The following is an 11,853-nucleotide window of genomic DNA, read 5'->3' on the forward strand; positions in this document are numbered from 1 at the left end:
ATTTTTCATCCCAAAGTAGCTCATGCATATGCTAGCACATAATTTAAAACCATGAATACAAGTATTCTCAAAATAGAAAACAAAATATATTGAAATTAGCCTAAGGCGTAGCTACTAATTTATCACAGGTTAACCTTTTACCTTGCATATACAAAAATCAAATAAATGATTTCCATTTGTTCAAAAAATATTTGAGTCAACATACCAGACATTACACTAAACATTGAAATGAAACAGTGACCAATACAGAAATCCTTCCCATTAAGCTAGAAAAAAATGATTATAGCAATCAATAGTTAACATTTATGTAGAACTTTGTATGTTCAGTCATAGTTCAGGGGACAACTATAAGAGGAGTATGTTTGTGGGTGAAATCAGATGTTCCATTTTGGGCATAAGTCTTAAGAGACTAAAAACTCTATCTATCTATCTATCTATCTCTCTATCTATCTACCTATATATCTATCATCTACCTATCATCATCTATCTAACGAGAAATTGAATGTATAGTGCAATTGGGGAAGGAAGGATAGATGTGAAAAGAACAGAGATTGTGGCCTGAGTGTGGTAGCAAATGAGGCCAGAGAAAGAGAAAGAGTGGAGGGATGAATTATATTGCAAATTTTAGGTTTTACTTTGATTAAGTTGGTAAACCAATGGTAGGTCTTGAGGAGAGGAATTTTCTGACTTAGTTTCCACAGGATCACTCTATCTACTATGTTAAAAAGAAGGCTGGTGTGGGATGCCTGTAAGAAGGAGCAGTAGGAAGTGGGGTGCATCACCAAGACCTTGTTCAGTGCTCTGCTGGGGAGCATCTTCTGCACCTTCCACACCTCCATCTATTTCTCAAGGCACTTCATTCCCCTATCTGACCTCTACACAGCCTCCCTTAGCTGCCTTCGCAATACCTCATAGACTTGACTTTCTGCTCCTGTGGCAAGCCCCAGCAACACTAGTGCCTCTGGACTGACTAGCTCTGCACAGGCTACCTGGAGATGCCCTTCCTCATAGACATCCTGAAGAAAATCAGAACAACACAAAATGATGGCCATGAACTTAAAGTTTAAACTAGGGAATGTAAACAATGTCACAGAGACATCACAACAGAGCAGTGCTTTAAGATGTCTCCAACTCAGTTCTCTTCCATGTTGTGGGAACACTGACTCTGCCAGGATCTGAGCCCCTGGGTCTCTTTTTCCCACAGTGACCATCACCTTCCCTTCTTGTAATCAAAGCAGCTCCCTTTAACCTCTTTCCTTTAGGCTTTCTAGGTGAGAGTTGTGTGAAGTCCTCTTTGAGAGATCCCCAAACTCCAGGAAAAACAGTTCAAACTTGACCAAAACTTCTGTAAACTTTTCCTGCTCTAGTCCCACAGCCTGAAGCTTAGCAGGCATCCAACCAGGAGGCTCAGCAAGCATAAGTTTCTCCTCTGGTCACTATTCATGGTTTTCTTGAAGCCCTTACTGGGCTGGAGGTGAGATTGGGTGTTGAGGAGGTATAGAAGGTGAGATGGTGGAGGGGGACAAGCAACCCCCTCCTCTTCCCAGGGTATGTGAGGACAATGACACAGGCCTTCCTACAAAAGGCAGGTGTTCTCTTGCTCTTTTGTACCCTAAATCCTCTAGACACAAATTATGGAGAATTTCTCTATCTCACATCCTGTAGGTCATCCAGAACCTCTCTTAAGAATGTGAAATTAAATTTCATTTAAAAAAAATGTGAATTACTTCTCTTATGGGTTTTGGGCTTCAGACAACATTCACTTTCAAATAAGAACTCTCAGTTAAAATCCAGCAAATAAAGGTGCCTGGCTGGCTCAGTTGAAAGAGCATGTGACTCTTGATCTTGGTGTCATGAGTTCAAGCCCCATGCTGGGTGTAGAGATTACTAAAAGAAATAAATAAACTTTAAATAAATAAATAAATAAATAAATAAATAAATAAATAAAATCCAGAAAATATCTTTCATACTCATTTGACAAATATTTATTGAGTGCCTTTGTGCCACAGATGGTTCTTGGCATAGAACGTGTCCAAAAAAATACAATCTTCACTCTCCACTCATTACCTCTTGGGAATGGGTGGCTGGCTTTTTCTCCCATACAGTTTTACACTGTGGATTTTTTTCTAACAAAAGCCCATAGGTTTTATTTTATTTTTTGTTTATAAATTATTTTCAGAAAGAGAGCAAAATATTCTCTTTGTTGCCATATATGTGCTTTTAATTTATTTATCTAATATAACAACTCAGTTACTATATTTTAAAAATGTAGGATGCTGATCATAATTCCCCTTAGGTTTGTGACATTCTAGGACCATTGCTTATAAGATGTAAAGAGGGGCGCCTGGGTGGCTCAGTCAGTTAGGTGACCGACTTCAGCTCAGGTCATGATCTCACAGTCCATGAATTCGAGCCCCGCGTCGGGCTCTGTGCTGATAACTCAGAGCCTGGAGCATGCTTCAGATTCTGTGTCTCCCTCTCTCTCTGACCCTCCCTCATTCATGCTCTGTCTCTCTCTGTCTCAAAAATAAAAATAAACATTAAAAAAAAAGATGTAAAGAGAAAAATCACTGCTGCCTCAATGAGTCATTTTATTTAGTAAGTGTAATTGCTCCTTCATAAGGCATTGATTAAACTTTAGCATGTAAAAGGTCAGATGTAGATTTATACAAGATAGGACCATATCTTACTTGCCAACTCATTCAAAAATGACATTGCTACCTACTTTGTCCTTTTTGTGTCCCTAAAAGATCTCTTTGGGATTTATAAAAACCAATTAGAAATGTATATTCTAAATGCACTTGGCCTCTCTTGAAAGTCTCACTAATATGGAGGCATTTCTTAGTTGTTTATTGCATACCCCAAAATCAATTAAGGAGGAATGGATTTTTAATGTAAAATTTGGGAGTTGTGAGAGTGGAAGAAAGAATTCACATCAAATACTATATAGCAAAACTTAATCAAATACCTATGCATTAGTTACATCTTATAGTATAACAATGTACTCCAAAACCTTAATTAACTTGAAAATTATTTTTTTTCTTCATAGTTTCTGTGGGCCAAGAATCTGGACATGGCTTAGTTGAGTGCCTCAGTTTCAGGGTCTCTCACAAGGCTGTAGTCAAGACATTGGCTAAGGTTGCAGTCACCTCAAGGCTGAACTGGGGAAGGATCTGTTTCAGAGCTCACTCATGTAGTTGCTGGCAGGTTCTCACTGACTACTGTTTAGAGGTATCAGTTCTGAACCATATTGGTCTCTCCTTAGGGCTCTTCACAACATGGCAGGTGGTATCCCTATGACCAAAGGATTAGGGAGAAAGAGAGGAGGGATCCCTCAAAATGGAAGCCACAGTCCTTCCATAATCTAATCTTTAAAGTGATATCTCATTGCTTTACTGTAGCCTCTCTGTTAGAAGTCAGGCTCTAAAATGACCCCACTATCAAGGGAGGTGATTACACAGGATGTGAATACTAGTAGGCTTAGATCTTTGGCGGTCATCTTACAGGCTGCCTATGACAACTTATTTGACATTTCTATTCTCTGTACCTGCCATCTGCATCCCCTGATTCTCAGCCAGAGTATCCAACTCATTATTTTCTTCTTCCTAGACAGCCTAAAATTCTCTTTATATTGCACTGCAGCATTTCTTCTTAGTTAAAACACCTCATTTAACAAAAAACAACAACAAAACATTAGTTTAGCAGAATGTGGATACTGTTGTTTCTTAAACATGCCCCTTGAGGAGTCTTAGTGGTATAAATGGAATCATGTAAATGTACTATAATATTATACCTAGGATTAATTATTTCATCTGACTATATTACAATTAAGACTTTACTACTATAAAATATTTGCAATAGTCTCAATAATTAAATCTTTTTGGATAGAGAAGCTATGTCCAAATGAAGTCTCTGTTATTGCTGGTCATATTTATACTGGGGTTTCCCTGTAATGAGTTGTGATTTTCAAAACAGTTTTCTTTTTTTAAATTTTATTCAAGCAAAAATCTGTATTTGTTTCCAAAGTGTTTTATCCTTTTTCATGTGTCTCAGTGCTAGTTCAATTACAGTGAAGAGGAACACAAAGCTTTTGACATTTGGGCCAAGAACAATGTTGGTTATTAAACTCAGTCTTACCTTGGAACAAGCTTCCTCCTCAGAAAACGTTTTGTTATATATTTTTTGTCTGCAGAGTCAGTAACAAATAATGCTATATAGCCTTGAGTGCTTAGTGAACAAATGATACAGGCCTTTGAAGAGTTTTCACAGCTTAGTGGTTTCTTTCCCTTTGCCCTTGAGATTGTGATTTTTTTTGTAGTAGGTTAAATTTAAGTCCTTTTCTGGGCTTGTTCAAAACTTCCAGAGGAAATAAATTTTTACATAATAACTTTCAGACAGGCTTGTACCTATTTTCAACTTTTCTCTCTACAGTTTGTAAAAAACTGATTTCTTCTGATCTCTGAAAGTGAGAAGAGAAATCATCTGCAGTCCCTCAGCTAATTATGGATAATAACATGACTTGACTATCCCAAAATTTTCTTGCCCAGGAAGAGGAAATTGTAAATAATCTTACTAAGTCTTTATGAAAGTTCATTTATCTGAGCATTGGAAGACTCAGCCATACCTTGTAAGACGACCTAGAACAATAGCTAACTCAACTGGTTTCATCAAATGACTGTTTTCTTCTCAAGATTTGATTTAAAACACTGAGCTCAGTGTGTCCACAATTCTATATTATCAAAATTTGCCCAATCCCAAACAGACCTTCCTGATGAAAGACCGACTTTACATCAAATGCCAAAAACCTCATAAATATTTTGTTTTTGTTCCCTCCCACCTCCAGACAGTATTAAGACTCTACCAACAAAATGATCCTCCTTGGTTTGACACACAATAATCTTATTTACAAGTTAGTTACTTTATCTTCCTTTATCAAGACATTGTTTTGGTGGTCTTTTCAGGGAATGGATAGTTGACAGAAGCAACCAAGATATGCCTAGGGGGACAGTTTCTGTGTTTAACCATTGTTTATTCATCACCTGTGAATCCTACTTTCCTCAGTGGTGGATGTAACAATATACTCAAGTTGCATCATTTAAAACTGATGTAGGAAACATGTCCAGGAAAAGTAAGACAAATACTTTAAGTAAACATTATATAAAGTTGCAATGATATGTCCTATCACCTGAGAGGAAAGATAAGATATCTTAGAAGTCAGGGGAGCAGAGTTGAGGAATAAGTTATGTTGTGCACATTGTTTCCTTAATCAGAGTTATATCGGGAGGAAGTAACAGAAAGAGAAGATCTAAGAGACAGCTTCTGTATACATGCAAATTGCATGGTCTGCAACTGGGATGTTTGCTTTGAAAATAATACCCTATTGAATGTAAACCTAATGGTCATGACTTCAAGGAGTCCAACCAAAATGTTAGCTCTCATGAGGTTGAAAATATAAAAATATCATTTTCGTTGATAGTGATGTATATAAAAATCAGGGTGGATATAATATGCTATCCCCTTAAGTGCTGCTATTGAGCATAAACTTTCCTTCCAAATATATTCATTTTGATTATAACAGCATCTCTAACACCTCTGATGATCAATTATCTGTCTTGTTCAATTAGAAAAGAAAGATATCACCCTTGTCTCTGCTGAAGTTGTCCTTGAACACTGAGTCATAGCTCTTCAGAGGTAGGCTTCCTGTCATTGGATCCCTGCCACAACAGTAACCAACATTCCATCCATTCAGCATTGCAGCATATTTTTAATGAACTTCAGTGAACCTCATTGTTTCCCACATAGAAGAACATTTGAAGTTCTTTTTATCAAATAGAAGTTCTTGATCTTCTTCAGTAAGAAAACAAAGTCATGGCCGACTGAATCTCAGGTAACATGAAATGTGACTTTGGGAAGGAGATAAGCAGCATTGAATGATCCCCCTATCACCATTACATTAACAAATAAAATGAGTACATCTGGCCTCATGCTCCTTTTCTTTATTTTTTATTTTAATAAAGAAGATGCATATGGACAGGATTATCCACTCTTACTTGGTGCTATAATATTTAAGGTTTGACCATGTTATCATTTTGCCATTTTGAGAGATTAATGAAATTAAAGCACTTAACTTGGTACATGGGCTACCAACAATCTAGCAACTATCTGTCCATCAACAGTATGGATCAAAACAGACTTTTTCTTAAAGAATTATGATAGCCTTCTCATTTTTGATGTTTACCATTTTTATTTGGAATAATGTAGATTTTCACTTCCTGATGTCAATTCATTCCTAGAAGTGTTTTTCAAGCCTATATTCAATTCGTACAAGAATAGTGAGATGCAATCGCCAAGTTAAAATACTCATACTTTCATCTATCATAAAGTTTAGAGCAATTAAATACATCAAAAGAGTGCATATGCATTTATAAAATTTAATTGTTTAGTTGGGTAAAAGACTAAGTTGTCTGATTTTAAACTCAGTTTTTGACAGTGACTAAATCTCTGTAAATTGTACTATAGTGAATACAGGTTATCATTATTTTGTTTAATCTGTAGTAATAGCAAAAGCATATTTCCATGCATTAATTCACATATCTTTGGTTACCAGTGTGGCTATTTTTTTCTCTATATAAACCATTTGTTGTCCTTAATATAAGAAAGTAAATAAACTTACCTTTTTTAAGTTACTTAGCCAATACAGTTTATAGACCTTTTCAAAATTCTATGCTAATGTAAAATTTATCTTTAACCTCAACATTCTTTGGTACACACTGAAATTTTCCATTGGGCTTTTTCAGGTATTTTTTTAAAGACCTACTAAAAAACACTTCTAAGGAAAAACCAGCAAAATGATGATTATTTTCTTCTCAATACTATATCAATGATCAGTCTTTTATTGCTGCATATTCAATCATCCTAAAACTTAGTGGTCAAAAACAACAATTTATTTACATGTGTATTCAATTTGGGCTGGGCTTAGTGGAGTGGTTCCCAGGCAGAACTTTCTTAGATCACTTATACAGTTGCAGTTAAGAGACAAGCTAATTAAGGGCTGTTGGATTCTGGATATACCCATTCATATGTCCTACAAGATATAGGATAGCAGCATCTTAGAAGGACAAGGTAAAAACTACAAGGCTTCTTAAAGTATTCCTCAGAAGTCACATAATGCCACTTTTGTCTCATTGTATTGTTCAGTTCAAGTCAGTCCAAACTCAAGGGCTCCCCCTTGAAATATATATTCCAATATATCCACAACTCAAAAGAGTAGATTTCAGTAAATTGTGACCATTTTGATTGTATCACAGTTTCAGCAATGGTAAATGTAACATAATAGTAGACATTTAGTTGAATATTAATAAACATGTTTATAAAAAACTATATTTTCTCCAAAAGCAAGAAGATAATATAAGAATTTTAATTTTATCCCTGAAAGTTAAATCTTAAACCCAAGCAATAATTATTCATATTTTAATTGGCATGAAGAATGCCTGATCAGTTCCTAAATATATATCAGAATAAATATTCAGGATCTTCTATTAAAATTTAACTTGAAAACAACAGGATTTTTCCCCCCAAGTATCTAAATACAGCAATGAAAGACTATTGACATGGGTAACTTATTTTAGAATTTATGACTGTGATAGCCAAAATGAAATCTGAAAATCTGACACATGAGTGTGTTCTTAAATAAAAAGCAGAATAATATTATCATGTTGATAAACTCAGATTTCCCATTTTTTTCCATTACATTTATCATGTATAGGGAACTTTAAGCAACATGTTAAACAAGTTTAGTGAGTTGTTAAATTCCAAGCAGATTTTATAATTATTAAAAATACTCTTCTTTTTAAACAATAAATTTATTCTTCTAATCCATGAGCATGGAATGTTTTCCTATTTCTTTATGCCTTCTTCATTTTCTTTCATAATATTTCTATAGTTTTCAGCATACAGATCTTTTACCTCTTTGGTTAGGTTTATTCCTAGGTATCTTATGATTTTTGGTGCAATTATAAATGGGACTGATTCCTTAATATCTCTTTCTGTTCATTATTGGTGTAAAGAAATACAACTGATTTCCGTACATTGATTTTATATCCTGTAACTTTGCTGAATTCATGTATCAACCCTGGTAGTTTTTTGGTGGAATCTTTCAGGTTTTCCATGTACAATATCATGTTATCTGCAAAGAGTAAAAGTTTGACTTCTTCCTTGCATTTGGATGCCTTCTATTTCTTCTTGTTGTTTGATTGCTGAGGCTAGTACTTCCAGTACTATGTTGAACAACTGTGGTGAGAGTGGACATCCAGATACTACCCAAAGCAATCTACACATTCAGTACAATCCTTATCAAAATAACACCAACGTTCTTCACAGAGCTAGAACAAACAATCCTAAAATTTGTATGGAATCAGAAAAGACCCTAAATAGCCAAAGTAATGTTGAAAAAGAAAACCAAAGCCGGAGGTGTCACAATTCCAGACTTTAAGTTATACTGCAAAGCTATAATAATCAAAACAGAATGGTATTGGCACAAAAAACGACACATAGATCAAAGGAATAAAACAGAGAACCCAGAAATGGACCTGCAAATATATGGCCAACTCATCTTTGACAAAGCAGAAAAGAGTATACAATGGAATAAAGACAGTTTCTTCAGCAAATGGTGCTGGGAGAACTGGACAGTGACATGCAGAATAATGAAACTGGACCACTTTCTTACACCGTACACAAAAACAAATTCAAAATGGATGAAAGACCTAAATGTGAGAGAGTAAAGCATCAAAATCCTACAGGAGAAATAGGCAACAACGTCTTTGACCTCAGCCACAGGACTTCTTACTGGACATGTCTCCAGAGGCAGGGGAAATTAAAGCAAAAATGAACTATTGGGACCTCATCAAGATAAAAACTTCTGCACAGCAAGGGAAACAAGCAACAAAACTAAAAGACAATGAACAGAATGGGAGAAGATATTTGTAAATGACATATTAGATAAAGGGTTAGTTCCCAAAATCTATAAAAACTTACCAAACTCAACACCCAAAAAACAAATAACCCAGTGAAGAAATGGGCAGAAGACATGAACAGACATTTTTCCAAAGAAGACATCTATGTATCTAACAGACATTTGAAAAGATGCTCAACATCACTCATCATCAGGAAATACAAATCCAAACTGCAATGAGATACTACCTCATACATGTGAGAATGACTAAAATTAACAACTCAGAAAACAATAGATGTTGGCAAGGATGCAGAGAAAGGGGAACCATTTTGTATTGTTGATGGGAATGCAAACTGGTGCAGCCACTCTGGAAAACAGTATGGAGTTTCCTCAAAAAATAAAAATACAACTACCCTATGACTCAGCAATTGCACTACTAGGTATTGATCCAAAGGATACAAAAATTGCTGAGTTGAAGGGGCACATGCACTACAATGTTTGTAGCAGCCCTATCAACCATAGCCAAATTATGGAAAAAACCCAAATGTCCTTCGACTGATGAATGGATAAAGAAGATGTGGTATATATACAATGGAATACTACTCGACAATGAAAAAGAATGAAACTTTGCCATACGCAACAATGTGGATGGAAATAGAGGGTATTATGATAAGTGAAATAAGTCAGTCAGAGAAAGACAGATATTATATGATTTCACTCATGCATAGAAATTGAGAAACACAACAGATGAATATAGGGAAAGGGAAGGAAAAATAAGATAAAAACAGAGAGGGAGGCAAACCATAACAACTCTTAAATACAGAGAACAAACTGAGGATTGCTGGAAAGGAGATGAATGGAAGGATGGGTTAAATGGGTGATAGGCATTAAACGGGGAGTTTTTTTTTTAGGATGAGCATATGTAAGAATGAATACTGGGATGTCATAGGTAAGAAATGAATCACTGGTGGGGTGCCTGGGTAGCTCAAGTCAGTTGAGCGTCCAACTTCAGCTCAAGTTATGATCTCCCAGTCTGTGAGTTCAAGCCCCACATTGGACTCTGTGCTGACAGCTCAGAGCCTGGAGCCTGCTTCAGATTGTGTGTCTCCCTCTCTTCTCTGCCCTTTCCCCACTCATGCTCTGTCTCTCTCTCTGTCAAAAATAAATAAACATTAAACAAAATTAATTAAAAAAAAAGAAATGAATCACTGGGATCCACTCCTGAAACCAAGGCTTCACTGTATGTTAACTAACTTGAATTTAAATAAAAATAAATTAATTAAAAAATTCCTTTGAATGTATGTATAGAGTTATCTATTCATTAATTTTTAAATAATTCAATTAATTTATTTTTATTTTGAGAGAGAGAGAGACAGCATGTGAGTAGGGAATAGGGACAGATGGAGAGACAGAATTTTAAGCCAGCTCACAGCTCAGCACAGAGCCTGACGTGGGGCTCAATCCCACAATCCTGGGATCATGAGAGCTGAAATCAAGAGTCAGACACTCAACCCACTGAGTCACCTAGGCATCCCTGTTATTTAAGTTTTTGTTGTTGTTGTTTGTTTGCTTTTTTGTTTGTTTGTTTTAATGTCTGGAGGATAATGGTGGTTTACTGAATTTGAATCTTTCCCCATCTGACAAAATAAAGAACCTTGGATCAACAAGAAATGCAAATAAAACCACACCTGACCATTCATCATTATTAGGGACCAAGAAATATCAAGTACTTCAAATTACTTGTAAGTAGAGGATAAACCCTAAATTCCAACAGAGTTACTACTGAAAACTCTGGCTGCTACTACAAGACTTTGAGTTCATAGCAGAAGAGATGGGGCTTAGATAATCCACACAAAACAGAAGAGGGGAGGGATGCCTGGGTGGCTCAGTCAGTCAAACGTCCAACTTCAGCTCAGGTCATGATCTTACAGTTAATGAGTTTGAGCCCTACATTGGGCTCTGTGCTGGCAGCTCAGAACCTGGAGCCTATTTCAGTTTCTGTGTCTCCCTCTCTTTCTGCTCCTCCTCTGCTCATGCTCTCTCTCTCTCTCTCAAATTAAAATAAAACATTAAAAATTTTTTAAAAAGGAGGAGAGGGAGATACTTAGAAAATACTGGGGAAAAATCAGCCCCAGAGAATGTCAGACTCTAAGTACTACATTTTTGAACTCAGAACTAAGACTTGGTAGATAGTCCCAGAACTATATAAATCATTTCAGAGTATTAAAAATGAAGGAAAAATTCCAAATTCTTTTCATGAAGCAAGTATAATACATACAGCTAATCTTGATAAAAATAGAACAAAAATTATGAATTAATATAACTTATGAATATTGGTACAAACATTCTAAATAAAATGTTAGCAAATAGACTACAAAACCACTGAAAGAAAAAGAGCCATAATTTAGTTGGATTCTTTACCGCCAATGAAACTATGACCTAACATTAGAAAATCTATTAAAATAAATTCACTATATTAACAGGTGTAAAAAGAAAATTTATATGGTTATCTTCATAGGTATAGAAAATGCTTATAGCAAAATTCAACACTCATTTTTATTAGACACTTTTGAGAAAATAAGAATGGATAACTTTTTTATTAAGTGATAAAGTCTATGGTCCACTCTATGTAATAAGAAACACTAGAAATCTTTTCACTCTGGTTAGGAAAAGTCAAGGATGTGTACTATATCCACTATTCGTAATTTTTTTTTTAATTTTAAAAAATTTTATTCATTTGTAAGAGACAGAAAGACACAGTGTGAGTGGGAGAAGGGCAGAGAGAGAGGGAGACACAGAATAGGAAGCAGGCTCCAGGCTCTGAGCTGTCAGCACAGAGCCCAATGTGGGGCTCAAACCCACGAACTGCCAGATCATGACCTGAGCTGAAGTTGGACACTTAA

Source organism: Acinonyx jubatus, chromosome C1 (assembly GCF_027475565.1).
Source record: "Acinonyx jubatus isolate Ajub_Pintada_27869175 chromosome C1, VMU_Ajub_asm_v1.0, whole genome shotgun sequence".
Lineage (NCBI taxonomy): Eukaryota > Metazoa > Chordata > Mammalia > Carnivora > Felidae > Acinonyx > Acinonyx jubatus.